The sequence below is a fragment of the Oncorhynchus nerka genome, linkage group LG20 (assembly GCF_034236695.1).
Source record: "Oncorhynchus nerka isolate Pitt River linkage group LG20, Oner_Uvic_2.0, whole genome shotgun sequence".
Taxonomy (NCBI): Eukaryota; Metazoa; Chordata; class Actinopteri; order Salmoniformes; family Salmonidae; genus Oncorhynchus; species Oncorhynchus nerka.
Window position 1 is genome coordinate 56,046,773 of NC_088415.1, and position 17,708 is coordinate 56,064,480.

Consider the following 17,708-nt stretch of genomic DNA (forward strand, 5'->3'; position numbering starts at 1 on the left):
AAATACAAAAGGGGTGATGGTTTTAATTAACAATCATTTTGATCCAAATGTGCAAATTGTCCAAACAGATCCTCAAGGTAGATGGATTATTTTAAATATGTTATTGGACAATAAACAGATATGGCTTATTAACCTATACGGTCCGAATAATGATGATCCAGGCTTCTTTGAAAATATATATAAGAATATATCAACTCTACAAGCAACACTAGACTCTATTATTATGGTGGGAGATTTCAATACGGTCTTAAATACCTCTATGGACCGGAAAGGAAATCACACTACAAACTATCACCCTCAGGCATTTAAGGAAATCATGAATGTCATGATATATTGGAATTAGTGGATATATGGAGACTTAAATACCCTGATCTAGTGAGATATACATGGCGGAGGCTTAATCAAGCAAATCGCCTTGACTACTTTCTTATACCATTCTCACCAAAAGTTTTAAAAGTGTTGATAGGGGACAGAATGTGGTCGGATCATCAGATAATTGGCATATATATTACTCTTACAGAATTTCTACGTGGGCAAGGATATTGGAAATGTAATCAAAACCTACTAGATGATAAATTGTTTAGAACTAGGACAGAATAATTTATAACTGACTTTTTCAGACATAACATAGGTACAGCAAATCCCCTTATTGTATGGGACACTTTTAAATGTGCCTTTAGAGGCAATGCAATTCAGTACTCATCTATAAAACAAAAGCAATTTAGATCAAAAGAGTCCATATTAACAAAGGAAATTGAAGGACTAACGGTACAGTTAGATAGCAATAAAATGATGATAAATGTACCTTATTACGTATTGGATCACAAAAAAATTCACATTTTACATTACCATGTAGTTTACCAAGTAAATGGTCTGACGGAGATGTAGACATACTCGGTATACAAATCCCAAAGGAAAGAAATGATCTCACTACAATACATTTTTATAGAAAGTTAGCAAAAATAGATAAGATCTTGCTACCATGGAAAGGAAAATACCTGTCTATTTGTGGAAAAATCACCCTGATTAACTCCTTAGTTATATCACAGGTGACCTATTTGCTTATGGTTTTGCCTACACCTAGTGACCTGCTTTTTAAATGATATGAACAACAAATATTCAATTTGATTTGGAACGGCAAACCAGATCAAATTAAAAGGGCCTATTTATATAACGAATATGAATTCGGTGGGCAGAAATGATAAAATATTAAAGCATTAGACCTCTCACTAAAGGCATCAGTCATACAAAAGTTATACTTCAATCCAAACTGGTTCTCTAGTCAATTGGTACGAATGTCTCATCCTATATTCAGGAAGGGACTTTTCCCCTTTATTCAGATTACACCTGCTCACTTTCGGTTGTTTGAAAAGGAAATCATCTCCAAAATATCTTTATTTTTTAAACAAGCCTTAGAAAGTTGGTTGCAATTTCAGTTTAATCCACCTGAAAGGACAGAACAAATAGTACAACAAATATTGTGGTTCAATTCAAATATACTAATTGATTAAAAAAACTGTATTTATTGAAGAAATGTTTAAAAAAGGTATAATTTTAGTGAATGATATCATAAATAGGACTGGTGGAGTTATGTCACACATGCAGCTAACACAGACATATGGAAATGTCTGCTCTACCCAAAATTACAACCAATTAATTGCAGCATTACCACAAAAATGGAAGAGGCAAGTAGAAGGGGAAAAAAGTAAGGAACTTGTATGTCGGCCCTGTAGTAAAGAACATAAATGGTTAAAGAAAAGTGTGATAAATAAAAACATATACCAATTTAATTTAAGGACCAAAAAACTGACAGCTGTGCCATATAAATTGCAAAATAGTTGGGAAGAGATTTTCGATGTACCCATTCCATGTCACATGGTTTATGAATTGATACGCAAAACAACGCCGGATTCAACACTTCACATTTTTCAATATAAATTACTATACAAAAATCTTGCAACTAATAGAATGTTATACAGTATATATGTGGGATATATACAGATTCTGCTGTGAGGAGGCAGAGTCATTAGATCAATTATTTTGGTATTGTCCATATGTAGCTCATTTCTGGTCACAGGTCCAGGAATGGCTGAAGAATTGCAACATTTGCCTAGAACTAACGCTGCAAATAGCAATACTGGGTGATTTGAAAAGCCATAGTCAATCAATCAATAATTTAATAATTATTTTAGCAAAAAATGTTTATTTTTAATCTATAGAAGCTATGAGAATAGGAAGGTTCAATTCCATTGTGAAGCATCACAGCACAGTTGAAAAATATATGGCAAGTAGAAATCCGAAATGGATGATGTTGAGAGACAGATGGGAAGGATTGAATGGAGCTGAAGGGTGGGGCTAATAACAAGATAAACAATGTAAAGCATACCGGATCTGTAGAATGTATATAGGTTCGGAGCTTTTGTGAAATAGCATAGTTAAAAATAGAAATCAAACTGGATGGACATCAGAAATAGAGGAAGGAAACAAGAGAGAACTATTGTAAAGTAGACTGTGTCTGTAGAGTGTGTATAAGATGTATGGATTGAAGGTAGAAGCAGAAGTGTTTATTAGTTAACTCCAATTGGGGGATCGGTGGTAGGGTTTGCGGGGAATAATAATAAAGGTATATTCTTTTAAAAAAGTATGTATGTCTATGTATGTATATATATATGCATGCGTGTATGGATATATATATTTACCAAAAAAATATGGGGGATTGGAAATGATGCAGACAATTACATTGGAAGCAACATTCTTTCCGCAATATTAAGCTGATCCACCCTCAAAAAAAGAGGTAATTATGGCAAAACAGTTCTATTTTTGTTTCATCAGACCAGAGAACATTTCTCCAAAAACTATGATCTTTGTCCCCATGTGCAGTTGCAAACCGTAGTCTGGCTTTTTTATGGTGGTTTTGAGCAGTGGCTTCTTCCTTGCTGAGCGGCCTTTCAGGTTATGTCAATATAGGACTCGTTTTACTGTGGATATAGATACTTTTGTACCTGTTTCCTCCAACATCTTCACAAGGTCATTTGCTGTTGTTCTGGGATTGATTTGCACTTTTTGCACCAAAGTACGTTCATCTCTAGGATACAGTATGTGTCTGCTTCCTGAGCGGTATGACGGCTACGTGGTCCCATGGTGTTTATACTTGCTATTGGTTGTACAGATGAACGTGGTACCTTCAGGCATTTGGAAATTGCCCCAAGGATGATCCAGACTTGTGGAGGTCTACAATTTTCATAATTAAAATGAATATTCCTCAAACATACAAGTATTATACACCATTTTAAACATAAACTTCTTGTTAAACCAACCACAGTGTCCGATTTCAAAAAGGCTTTATGGCGAAATCACACCATGCGATTATGTTAGGACAGCGCCTAGCCACGGAGAGGTGTCACAAAAGTCAGAAATAGCGTTAAAATGAATCACTAACCTTTGATGATCTTCATCTGGTAGGACTCCATACTACACAATAAATGTTTGTTTTATTCGATAACGTTAATCCTTATCTCCAAAAACCTTATTTGAAATTGGCGCATTATGTTCAGAAATGTATTGTCTCAAACAAACATCCAGTGAAATTGCAGAGAGCCACATCAAATTATAGAAATACTCATCATAAACATTGATGAAAGTTACAAGAGATATACATAGGATTAAAGATAAACTTCTTGTTAATCCAGCCGCTGTGTCCGATTTCAAAAAGGTTTTACGGCGAAAGCACACCAATGCAATTATGTTAGGTCAGCGCCTAGCCACAAAAAAACATATAGCCATTTTCCAGCCAAGGAGAGGTGTCACAAAAGTCAGAAATAGCATTAAAATTAATCACTTACCTTTGATGATCTTCATCTGATGTCACTCCCAGGTCTCCATGTTAGACAATAAATGTTTGTTTTGTTCGATAAAGTTAAATACCTCCTTTTTGTTTGCGCGTTTAGTTCAGTAATCCAAAATGCCAAAGCGTGGGCACAAAGTCCAGACGAAATGTTTCTAGAAACATGTCAAACGATGTTTCTAATCAATCCTTAGAGTGTTTTTTTAAGTCATAAACATTCAATACTGTTTTCATTAGAAAGGGCTACGCGCGATAAACAACTCATGGCTTTCAGTTGAGCCACTTACTCTGAGTGCTCTTATTCGCTCCCGTTTCACAATAGAAGCCTGAAACAACTTCTAAAGACTGTTGACATCTACTGGAAGCCTTAGGAAGTGCAATCTGACCCCACAGACACTAGATATTCGATAGGCATTCACTTAAACTACACACCTCAGAATTCCCACTTCCTCGTTGGATTTTTCTCAGGTGTTCGCCTGCCATATGAGTTATGTTATACTCATTTTATGCCCATTTTAAGAATCTAGCACAATTAACCGCTTTCTTGGGAACCATGCGTTTTTTGGGTGCGGCCCGTTGTCTACCACTTTAACCACTGATCTCCACGGATGGTAGTCGGCATGGTTGTATGCTCTGCAAAAATACATTCACATTTTTAGTACACAATTAGTAATTTTATGACACAGTATGCATTTATTTTTAAGAGAATTCACTGAAACCAAAATACCTTTAGTTTTGGTGATCCTCTCAGCTCTGGCTCATTTTCAAGTCCTAACCCTGAAACAGATAGCACCATCCCTACGGAAACCTGGCACCATCCATATGGTGATGGTAGCATCATGCTGTGGCAATGTTTTTCAGCGGCAGGAACTGGGAGACTAGTCAGGATCGAGGGAAAGATGAATGGAGCAAAGTATAGAGAGATCCTTGATGAAAGCCTGCTCCAGAGCGCTCAGGACCTCAGACTGGGGCGAAGGTTCACCTTCCAACAGCACAATGACCCTAAGCACACAGCCAAGACAACACTTTGGGAAAAGTCTCTGAATGTCCTTGAGTGGCCCAACAAGACCCAGGACTTAAACCCGATCTAACATCCCTGGAGAGACCTGAAAATAGCTGTGCAGCGACGCTCCCTATCCAATCTGACAGAGTTTGAGTGGATCTGCAGGGAAGAATGGGAGAAACTCCCCAAATACAGCTGTACCAAGCGTGTAGCTTCACATCCAAGAAGACTTGAGGATGTAATCCCTGCCAAAGATGCTTCAACAAAGTACTGAGTAAAGGGTCTGAATACTAACACAACATGCCCATGTAGATATTCCATTCAAAATCAGCCGTTTTCAGCTACAATAGTCACAGACATGACACAGGAACAGAAACAATAACGCCTGGGGATGGAACCAACCTTTAGAACGGTAGTGTAAATCCTCACACCCCTGAGTCAATGGCAGCAATTGCAGCTCTGAGTCTTTCTGGGTAAGTCTCTAAGAACTTTCCACACCTGGATTGTGCAACATTTGCCCATTATTATTTTTTTAAATTCTTCAAGCTCTGTCTAATTGGTTGTCAACCCTTTTCAGGTCTTGCCATAGATTTTCGAATAGATTTAAGTCAAAACTGTACCTCGGCCACTCTGGAACATTCATCGTCTTCTTGGTGAGCAACTCCAGTGTAGATTTGGCCTTGTGTTTTAGGTTATTGTCCTGCTGAAAGGTGAATTCATTTCCCAGTGTCTGGTGGAAAGAAGACTGAACCAGTTTTCCTCTAAGATTTTGCCTTTTCTTAGTTCCATTATGCTCATTTTTTAAAATCCTGAAACACTCTCCAGTCCTTAACGATGACAAGCATACCCATAACATGATGCAGCCACCACTATGCTTGAAAATATGGAGAGTGGTACTGAATAATGTGTTGTATTGGATTTGCCCCAAACATAACACTTTGTATTCAGGACAAAAAAGGGAATTGCTTTGACATTTTTGGTGGAAACAGGATACATGTTTTGGAATATTTGTATTCTGTAAAGATTTCCTTTTCACTCTGTCAATTAGGTTAGTAAACTCAGCAAAAAAAAGAAACACCCCTTTTTCAGGACACGGTCTTTCAAAGATAATTTGTAAAAATCCAAATAACTTCACAGATCTTCATTGTAAAGGGTTTAAACACTGTTTCCCGTGCTTGTTCAATGAAACATAAACAATTAATGAACATGCACCTGTGGAATGGTCGTTAAGACACTAACAGCTTACAGACGGTAGGCAATTAAGGTCACAATTCTGAAAACTTAGGACACTGAAGAGGCATTTCTACTGACTCTGAAAAACACCAAAATAAATATGCCCAGGGTCCCTGCCCATCTGCGTGAACGTGCCTTAGGCATGCTTCAAGGAGGCATGACTGCAGATGTGGCCAGGGCAATAAATTGTCTGTACTGTGAGACAGCGCTACAGGGAGACAGGTACAGGATGGCAACAACAACTGCCTGAGTTACACCAGGACCACACAATCCTTCCAACAGTGCTGACTGTCCGCAATAAGCTGAGAGAGAGCGCTTGTAGGCCTGTTGTAAGGCAAGTCCTCACCAGACATCACCGGCAACAATGTCGCCTATGGGCACAAACCCACTGTTACTGTGTCAAACAGGACTGGAAAAAAGTGCTCTTCACTGATGAGTCGTGGTTTTGACTCACCATCGGTGATAGTCAGATTCGCGTTTGTCATTGAAGGGATGAGGCCTGTACTCTGGAGCGGGATCGATTTGGAGGTAGAGGGTCCGTCATGGTCTGGGGCGATGTGTCAGAGCGTCATCGGACTGAGCTTGTTGTCATTGCAGGCAATCTCAATGCTGTGCGTTACAGGAAAGACATCCTCCTCCCTCATGTGGTACCCTTCCTGCAGGCTCATCCTGACATCACCCTCCAGCATGACAATGCCACCAGCCATACTGCTCGTTCTGTGTGTGATTTCCTGCAAGACAGGAATGTCAGTGTTCTGCCATGGCCAGCGAAGAGCCCGGATCTCAATCCCATTGAGCACGTCTGGGACCAGTTGCATCGGAGGTTGAGGGCTAAAGGCCATTCCCCCCAGAAATGTCCGGGAACTTGCAGGTGCTGAGTTTACTTAGGAGAAAACTGAAAACATTGTAGTTACTACAATGACAGAAAATTAGTGTGTAACCCTAACCATCTAAGGAGCATGAATGAATCCTATGATTGTTGATTAGAGGTAGAAGTGATAATTCACTTATCCAGGAGTTCTTCAATGTGGCAGACAGTGTGGTCCAAAAGGGTTACTTCACTAGAATTCAATGTGACAGTGTGGTCCAAAAGGGTTACTACACTAGAATTCAATGTGACAGTGTGGTCCAAAAGGGTTACTTCACTAGAATTCAATGTGACAGTGTGGTCCAAAAGGGTTACTACACTAGAATTCAATGTGACAGTGTGGTCCAAAAGGGTTACTTCACTAGAATTCAATGTGGCAGATAGTGTGGTCCAAAAGGGTTACTTCACTAGAATTCAATGTGACAGTGTGGTCCAAAAGGGTTACTTCACTAGAATTCAATGTGGCAGATAGTGTGGTCCAAAAGGGTTACTTCACTAGAATTCAATGTGACAGATAGTGAGGTCCAAAAGGGTTACTTCACTAGAATTCAATATGACAGATAGTGTGGTCCATAAGGGTTACTTCACTAGAATTCAATGTGACAGTGTGGTCCAAAAGGGTTACTTCACTAGAATTCAATGTGACAGATAGTGAGGTCCAAAGGGGTTACTTCACTAGAATTCAATGTGACAGTGTGGTCCAAAAGGGTTACTTCACTAGAATTCAATGTGACAGTGTGGTCCAAAAGGGTTACTTCACTAGAATTCAATGTGACAGTCTGGTCCAAAAGGGTTACTTCACTAGAATTCAATGTGGCAGATAGTGTGGTCCAAAAGGGTTACTTCACTAGAATTCAATGTGACAGATAGTGAGGTCCAAAAGGGTTACTTCACTAGAATTCAATGTGACAGTGTGGTCCAAAAGGGTTACTTCACTAGAATTCAATGTGACAGATAGTGAGGTCCAAAAGGGTTACTTCACTAGAATTCAATGTGACAGTGTGGTCCAAAAGGGTTACTTCACTAGAATTCAATGTGACAGTGTGGTCCAAAAGGGTTACTTCACTAGAATTCAATGTGACAGTCTGGTCCAAAAGGGTTACTTCACTAGAATTCAATGTGACAGATAGTGAGGTCCAAAAGGGTTACTTCACTAGAATTCAATGTGACAGATAGTGAGGTCCAAAAGGGTTACTTCACTAGAATTCAATGTGACAGATAGTGAGGTCCAAAAGGGTTACTACACTAGAATTCAATGTGACAGTGTGGTCCAAAAGGGTTACTACACTAGAATTCAATGTGACAGTGTGGTCCAAAATGGTTACTTCACTAGAATTCAATGTGACAGTCTGGTCCAAAAGGGTTACTTCACTAGAATTCAATGTGACAGTGTGGTCCAAAAGGGTTACTTCACTAGAATTCAATGTGACAGATAGTGAGGTCCAAAAGGGTTACTTCACTAGAATTCAATATGACAGATAGTGTGGTCCATAAGGGTTACTTCAGTAGAATTCAATGTGACAGTGTGGTCCAAAAGGGTTACTTCACTAGAATTCAATGTGACAGATAGTGAGGTCCAAAAGGGTTACTTCACTAGAATTCAATGTGACAGTCTGGTCCAAAAGGGTTACTTCACTAGAATTCAATGTGACAGATAGTGAGGTCCAAAAGGGTTACTTCACTAGAATTCAATGTGACAGATAGTGAGGTCCAAAAGGGTTACTTCACTAGAATTCAATGTGACAGTGTGGTCCAAAAGGGTTACTACACTAGAATTCAATGTGACAGTGTGGTCCAAAAGGGTTACTACACTAGAATCTAATGTGACAGTGTGGTCCAAAAGGGTTACTTCACTAGAATTCAATGTGACAAATAGTGTGGTCCAAAAGGGTTACTTCACTATAATTCAATGTGACAGATAGTGTGGTCCAAAAGGGTTACTTCACTAGAATTCAATGTGACAGATAGTGTGGTCCAAAAGGGTTACTTCACTAGAATTCAATGTGACAGATAGTGTGGTCCAAAAGGGTTACTTCACTAGAATTCAATGTGACAGATAGTGTGGTCCAAAAGGGTTACTTCACTAGAATTCAATGTGACAGATAGTGAGGTCCAAAAGGGTTACTTCACTAGAATTCAATGTGACAGTGTGGTCCAAAAGGGTTACTTCACTAGAATTCAATGTGACAGATAGTGAGGTCCAAAAGGGTAACTTCACTAGAATTCAATGTGAGAGTGTGATCCAAAAGGGTTACTTCACTAGAATTCAATGTGACAGTGTGGTCCAAAAGGGTTACTTCACTAGAATTCAATGTGACAGTGTGGTCCAAAAGGGTTACTTCACTAGAATTCAATGTGACGGATAGTGAGGTCCAAAAGGGTTACTTCACTAGAATTCAATGTGACAGATAGTGAGGTCCAAAAGGGTTACTTCACTAGAATTCAATGTGACAGTGTGGTCCAAAAGGGTTACTACATTAGAATTCAATGTGACAGTGTGGTCCAAAAGGGTTACTACACTAGAATTCAATGTGACAGTGTGGTCCAAAAGGGTTACTACACTAGAATCTAATGTGACAGTGTGGTCCAAAAGGGTTACTTCACTAGAATTCAATGTGACAGTGTGGTCCAAAAGGGTTACTTCACTAGAATTCAATGTGACAGTGTGGTCCAAAAGGGTTACTTCACTAGAATTCAATGTGACAGATAGTGTGGTCCAAAAGGGTTACTTAACTAGAATTCAATGTGACAGATAGTGTGGTCCAAAAGGGTTACTTCACTAGAATTCAATGTGACAGTGTGGTCCAAAAGGGTTACTTCACTAGAATTCAATGTGACAGATAGTGAGGTCCATAAGGGTTACTTCACTAGAATTCAATGTGACAGTGTGGTCCAAAAGGGTTACTTCACTAGAATTCAATGTGACAGTGTGGTCCAAAAGGGTTACTTCACTAGAATTCAATGTGACAGATAGTGAGGTCCAAAAGGGTTACTTCACTAGAATTCAATGTGACAGATAGTGTGGTCCAAAAGGGTTACTTCACTAGAATTCAATGTGACAGATAGTGTGGTCCAAAAGGGTTACTTCACTAGAATTCAATGTGACAGTGTGGTCCAAAAGGGTTACTACACTAGAATTCAATGTGACAGTGTGGTCCAAAAGGGTTACTACACTAGAATTCAATGTGACAGTGTGGTCCAAAAGGGTTACTACACTAGAATCTAATGTGACAGTGTGGTCCAAAAGGGTTACTTCACTAGAATTCAATGTGACAAATAGTGTGGTCCAAAAGGGTTACTTCACTAGAATTCAATGTGACAGTGTGGTCCAAAATGGTTACTTCACTAGAATTCAATGTGACAGTGTGGTCCAAAATGGTTACTTCACTAGAATTCAATGTGACAGTCTGGTCCAAAAGGGTTACTTCACTAGAATTCAATGTGACAGTGTGGTCCAAAAGGGTTACTTCACTAGAATTCAATGTGACAGATAGTGAGGTCCAAAAGGGTTACTTCACTAGAATTCAATATGACAGATAGTGTGGTCCATAAGGGTTACTTCACTAGAATTCAATGTGACAGTGTGGTCCAAAAGGGTTACTTCACTAGAATTCAATGTGACAGATAGTGAGGTCCAAAAGGGTTACTTCACTAGAATTCAATGTGACAGTCTGGTCCAAAAGGGTTACTTCACTAGAATTCAATGTGACAGATAGTGAGGTCCAAAAGGGTTACTTCACTAGAATTCAATGTGACAGATAGTGAGGTCCAAAAGGGTTACTTCACTAGAATTCAATGTGACAGTGTGGTCACTACACTAGAATTCAATGTGACAGTGTGGTCCAAAAGGGTTACTACACTAGAATTCAATGTGACAGTGTGGTCCAAAAGGGTTACTACACTAGAATCTAATGTGACAGTGTGGTCCAAAAGGGTTACTTCACTAGAATTCAATGTGACAAATAGTGTGGTCCAAAAGGGTTACTTCACTAGAATTCAATGTGACAGATAGTGTGGTCCAAAAGGGTTACTTCACTAGAATTCAATGTGACAGATAGTGTGGTCCAAAAGGGTTACTTCACTAGAATTCAATGTGACAGATAGTGTGGTCCAAAAGGGTTACTTCACTAGAATTCAATGTGACAGATAGTGAGGTCCAAAAGGGTTACTTCACTAGAATTCAATGTGACAGTGTGGTCCAAAAGGGTTACTTCACTAGAATTCAATGTGACAGATAGTGAGGTCCAAAAGGGTAACTTCACTAGAATTCAATGTGAGAGTGTGATCCAAAAGGGTTACTTCACTAGAATTCAATGTGACAGTGTGGTCCAAAAGGGTTACTTCACTAGAATTCAATGTGACAGTGTGGTCCAAAGGGTTACTTCACTAGAATTCAATGTGACAGATAGTGAGGTCCAAAGGGTTACTTCACTAGAATTCAATGTGACAGATAGTGAGGTCCAAAAGGGTTACTTCACTAGAATTCAATGTGACAGTGTGGTCCAAAAGGGTTACTAGTGTGGTCCAAAAGGGTTACATTAGAATTCAATGTGACAGTGTGGTCCAAAAGGGTTACTTCACTAGAATTCAATGTGACAGTGTGGTCCAAAAGGGTTACTACACTAGAATTCAATGTGACAGTGTGGTCCAAAGGGTTACTACACTAGAATTCAATGTGACAGTGTGGTCCAAAAGGGTTACTTCACTAGAATTCAATGTGACAGATAGTGTGGTCCAAAAGGGTTATCACTAGAATTCAATGTGATAGTGTGGTCCAAAAGGGTTACTTCACTAGAATTCAATGTGACATGTGACAGATAGTGTGGTCCAAAAGGGTTACTTCACTAGAATTCAATGTGACAGAGTGTGGTCCAAAAGGGTTACTTCACTAGAATTCAATGTGACAGTGTGGTGTTACTTCACAGAATCAATGTAGTGTGGTCCAAAAGGGTTACTACACTAGAATTCAATGTGACAGATAGTGTGGTCCAAAGGGTTACTTCACTAGAATTCAATGTGACAGTGTGGTCCTAGAAAAGGACAGTGTTACTTCACTAGAATTCAATGTGACAGTGTGGTCCAAAAGGGTTACTTCACTAGAATTCAATGTGACAGTGTGGTCCAAAAGGGTTACTTCACTAGAATTCAATGTGACAGTGTGGTCCAAAAGGGTTACTTCACTAGAATTCAATGTGACAGTGTGGTCCAAAAGGGTTACTTCACTAGAATTCAATGTGACAGTGTGGTCCAAAAGGGTTACTACACTAGAATTCAATGTGACAGTGTGGTCCAAAAGGGTTACTTCACTAGAATTCAATGTGACAGTGTTGTCCAAAAGGGTTACTTCACTAGAATTCAATGTGACAGTGTGGTCCAAAAGGGTTACTTCACTAGAATTCAATGTGACAGTGTGGTCCAAAAGGGTTACTTCACTAGAATGTTTTAACATACTATGAATAGTCAGTGTCTCTACCTCGGAACTGCAGCTCAATTTCTTTCTTTCTCTCTCTCACACACACACACACACTGTAATGTACTCACATACTGGAGAGACTTGGGTCACTCTGTTTTCATGAATATATAATCTGGGTTGATAAGTGTTGAACATCCAAAATATAATAAAGCTCAAGCACGAAGGAGATAAGATGGCATTTGTGTGTTACATAAATTGCATAGTTTATTTACAAAAAAAGACACTGCATTTTGACATACCAGGTATAAAGCAGAAATGGACTTGGAAAATAAAAATAATAAAAATAATTATGGTGCCCGTCAATATTGAAAACTTACAGTATCATATTTACGCTCATATGTTATATTATGTTAACTAATAGCAAAGAAAAGTTTGGGAATTGGCCTTATCAAGACCAAATAAAATCTGTGTGACATGATACCCTTTGGATTTGTCACGACTCGCACCGAAGGTGGCTCCCCTGCCTGTTCGGGCGACGGCGCTCGTCGTCGCCGGTCTACTAGCCGCCACCGATCCCCTTTTCCTTTTCTGTTTGTTATGTCTTATGTCTTTTCTGTTTGCACCTGTCTCTTATTTTGTTTTGATTCAGGACTATTTAAGCCTGTTAGGCCCGCCTGTTTTTGTGCGGGCTTGTTTTCTGTCAGTCGAGGTTGTTGTGTGTAGTGTTCCTGTCTGTTTGTGCCCTGTGTTGGGTTGGACAATTTTGATTATTCGCCTGTTTTTTTGGGCGTTAATATTGGAGGCCGAAATCAAGTCCGGTTTCCCCAGTATCCTCTGCTCTCTGCGCTTGACTCCGCACCCACCACTACAGGCGTTGTGACAGGATTTATCATTTTAGAATGTCAGTGTAGCTAGCTAGTAGCTAGTACACAGTGCAGGTTTTCACCATGACCAGAGGGACCACCTAAGTGACAAATGATCCTAGGTAGATTTAAAACAGCATAATTCTGTGGTTCTGGTGAGAACTGGCTAAATGTTTCACAAACTCATCCATTTTGAGGGAGCGTGCCCTCCTTGACTTAACCTGTCATCAACCAATGTTGTCCTAAGGTGGGTCAGGTTTTAAGCTGAGAAGCTTTTCTCGCAAGAAGCACTGCTGACTGGTGTAACAACAGAAATCTTACAAAGTTGAAATAGATCATGGGAGACCTCTTTATAAGGTTCTAGAAACACAACAAAGTCAAGGAGAGTAGACGGTCTGTCCCTTCCACTTTTCTCCTATCAAGAAGCCGCTTGGTTTGATGAACCTCATGTTTGAGGTCCTCTAAATCTGACTCAAAGGTCTGAGCAAAGGAAAACAGAGGCTCCTCATTCAAGAATGTTGTACTCTTTGGGTTGAGAGACTGGACCCCTCACATTATCTTGCAATTCTTCTTTGGAAACGCCTCTGCAGCTCAGCTGTGAGACTGTCAAGCACCTGATAAAAGATAGTTCTTTGGAAGCTCTCACCATCACTTTGGTAACAATTTTTCTGTCCTACAGTGCTCATCATCAATAAGTCGTGAAATCACAGTCTTTTATACACTGCTTGTGCACTTATTTTGCAGTGCTCTGCAATCTCTTCAACCTATTTCCATAGTTCTCCAAAGTAACCCTCACTTCTGTAGTCCTGTAATATGTCTGTAAGGGCACCTACTAGATCCACAGCCCTTGCTAGGTCAAGAGAACTTGATTGGAGCATGTCAGAAAGACATTTGGCATCGCCAAGCACTTTATAAAAGGTAAAAAGGCCCCTTACCTCCACTGATCTATCACCACTATTTTCAAGTGTGATATCCTGTAGCATTCAATTATCATTTTTGAGGCCTGCTGCATCTAAGCTTTCAGCTGACTGAAAGTGTAAAAAGCTTTCGTGGATGGCCCCGTTGTTATAGTACCTCACAACTAAAGACATTTGTTTTTTTCAATCTTTGGTTTCATCTGCAATTACACTAAAAACTTCAATTTCTTTTATTATTTCTTATTATTTCACGTTGTACTAAGGCCTCAAGAACTTTGTTCTGGATTTGGTGGCTTGTGTACTTAGCATTGTCACATGCATTCATCCTTTTCTCTTTGAGAGGGTCATGCTTGCTATTTCTTCTAAGATTGTCAAAAGATTACCCTTGTTGTGAGAGTCAGACTCTTGATGACCTCTCTGCGCTGTATTTTGAGTGGCAGTTAATAGGAGCACATCTGTAATTGTTTTAATGTAAGTATAGTTTTCCCTCACTTTCTTTTTCCCGATCCTCATTTATGACATCTAAAAGTGATGAGTTGCTGTCAATAGCCCTTTTATGCTGATTCCTCAGCATTGATATGATGCTCTGCCTTCGAATGGAGCTTAAACCCAGAATCTTTAACGCCGCCTTTTCCAGTTACAAAAACCTGACTGTGATGTGAAGGCAGATTCAGGTGTATTGGGCAGAGAAACATGACTGTGATGTGAAGGCAGATTCAGGTGTATTGGGCAGAGAAACATGACTGTGATGTGAAGGCAGATTCAGGTGTATTGGGCAGAGAAACATGACTGTGATGTGAAGGCAGATTCAGGTGTATTGGGCAGAGAAACATGACTGTGATGTGAAGGCAGATTCAGGTGTATTGGGCAGAGAAACATGACTGTGATGTAAAAGGCAGATTCAGGTGTATTGGGCAGAGAAACATGACTGTGATGTGAAGGCAGATTCAGGTGTATTGGGCAGAGAAAAATTACTGTGATGTGAAGGCAGATTCAGGTGTATTGGGCAGAGAAAAATGCCTACAGGCGAAACAATAAGTCAAATTTTGACTTACATAATATTCAAGCCATGAATTGTCCTTATACCAGGAGCTGTTGAAAGCCCCTTTCCTGGTACCATACTGAGTTCTGGGCAATGTTTTCAAACACGTCTGTACAGGACCCTCTTCTCTGGATCTTGAAATGTCTAAAATATACGTTAAATAATGTGTCATATCTCCAAGGAAATGTATAATTAAGGGATCCACAAGATTAGATACTAACAACTGCTAACTAAAATGTGTAGTTTAAAGTATAGGCCTGGCCTACCATTGGGTGTAGTTTAAAGTATAGGCCTGGCCTACCATTGGGTGTAGTTTAAAGTATAGGCCTCGCCTACCATTGGGTGTAGTTTAAAGTATAGGCCTGGCCTACCATTGGGTCCTTTTGGAACAGCATATCTGGTGCTTGATGCAGTAGGGACGGGCTCCATGACATCTTCTGGCAGCTCTGACTCACTGTCCTGCTCAGAGCCAGAGGTCTCTGTGTCATCCCTTGATACAGTTGGGAGGGGCTCCATGACATCTTCTGGCAGCTCTGACTCACTGTCCTGCTCAGAGTCAGAGGTCTCTGTGTCATCCCTTGATACAGTTGGGAGGGGCTCCACGACATCTCCTGGCAGCTCTGACTCACTGTCCTGCTCAGAGCCAGAGGTCTCTGTGTCATCCCTTGATACAGTTGGGAGGGGCTCCATGACATCTTCTGGCAGCTCTGACTCACTGTCCTGCTCAGAGCCAGAGGTCTCTGTGTCATCCCTTGATACAGTTGGGAGGGGCTCCATGACATCTTCTGACAGCTCTGACTCACTGTCCTGCTCAGAGCCATAGGTCTCTGTGTCATCCCTTGATACAGTTGGGAGGGGCTCCATGACATCTTCTGGCAGCTCTGACTCACTGTCCTGCTCAGAGCCAGAGGTCTCTGTGTCATCCCTTGATACAGTTGGGAGGGGCTCCATGACATCTTCTGGCAGCTCTGACTCACTGTCCTGCTCAGAGCCAGAGGTCTCTGTGTCATCCCTTGATGCAGTAGGGATGGGCTCCATGACATCTTCTGGCAGCTCTGACTCACTGTCCTGCTCAGAGCCAGAGGTCTCTGTGTCATCCCTTGATACAGTTGGGAGGGGCTCCATGACATCTCCTGGCAGCTCTGACTCACTGTCTTGCTCAGAGCCAGAGGTCTCTGTGTCATCCCTTGATACAGTTGGGAGGGGCTCCACGACATCTCCTGGCAGCTCTGACTCACTGTCTTGCTCAGAGCCAGAGGTCTCTGTGTCATCCCTTGAGACATCTATTACATTAAAATAACACAAGAACCATAATCACAATAAAAATGCTGCAGCCATCAAAACAAGTACACATGAATCAACAGCCAACATTTTAAAGTAAGGTTTAATCTTACAAAATCATCAAAATCGTCTATGGAGAGAATGGACCGATGGTCCACCTTCGGCTCCCCCAGCTCAGGACTCTCCATCCCCCAGCTCAGGACTCTCCATCCCCCGGCTCCAGCGCTCTCCGTCTTACGCTCCCGAGGGATTATGATGGAGTGGCGGCGGGGTGCCAGGGGTTCTTACTCCAACTGGAACTGTACCTGGCCACCGTCAGACCCACTCCCTCGGGAGCGGAGAGGGTGAGTGTCCTCATCTCCTGCCTCACGGGTCGTGCTCTGGAGTGGGCGAACGCAGTCTGGAATGGCCCAGACTCAGCGAAGGAGCACTACCCAGAGTTTACCCGCCATTTTCGTGCCATGTTTGACCAGCCTCCAGAGGGCCGAGCGGCGGGACAACGACTATTCCATCTCAGGCAGGAGAAGAGGAGCGCCCAGGATTACGCGCTGGAGATCCGGACCTTGGCAGCAGGATCTGGGTGGAACGACAGGGCCCTTATCGACCACTACCGGTGTAGTCTCCGGGAGGACGTCAGTAGGGAGCTAGCGTGTCGGGACACCGCTCTTTCCCTGGATGAGCTGTTTGACATGTCCATCCGACTGGACAATCTGCTGGCTGCCCGCGGGCGTTCGGAGAGGGTCCTGTGCCTTCAACCACCCAGAACCTCCGCTCCCAATCCGATGGAGTTGGGAGGGGCCGTGCCGAGGGGTACCGGAGGAGAAGGCCCCCCCTGCACCAGCTGTGGTCGGAGAGAACACACGGCCGATCGGTGCTGGGGGGGTCCATCTGGGAGTCGAGATGGCAGGCGGAACACTTCTCGATCACCCCAGGTGAGTCAGCACCAAACTCACCCAGAACCCCCCTGTTGGTCACATGTTTGTCTTGATTTTTTTCCTCTTCCCAGCATAGGGCGATAGTCGATTCAGGCGCAGCTGGGAAATTTATGGATCGCGGACTCGCCCTTAAGTTAGGTGTTCCTCTTGTGCCGATAGATTCTCCCTTTCCCGTGCACTTCCTAGATAGCCGGCCATTAGGGTCAGGGGTGGTCAGGGAGACCACGGTGACGCAGGGGAATCATAGGGAGCATATCAGTCTTTATATTATTGATTCGCCTGCGTTTCCAGTGGTGCTAGGGATTCCCT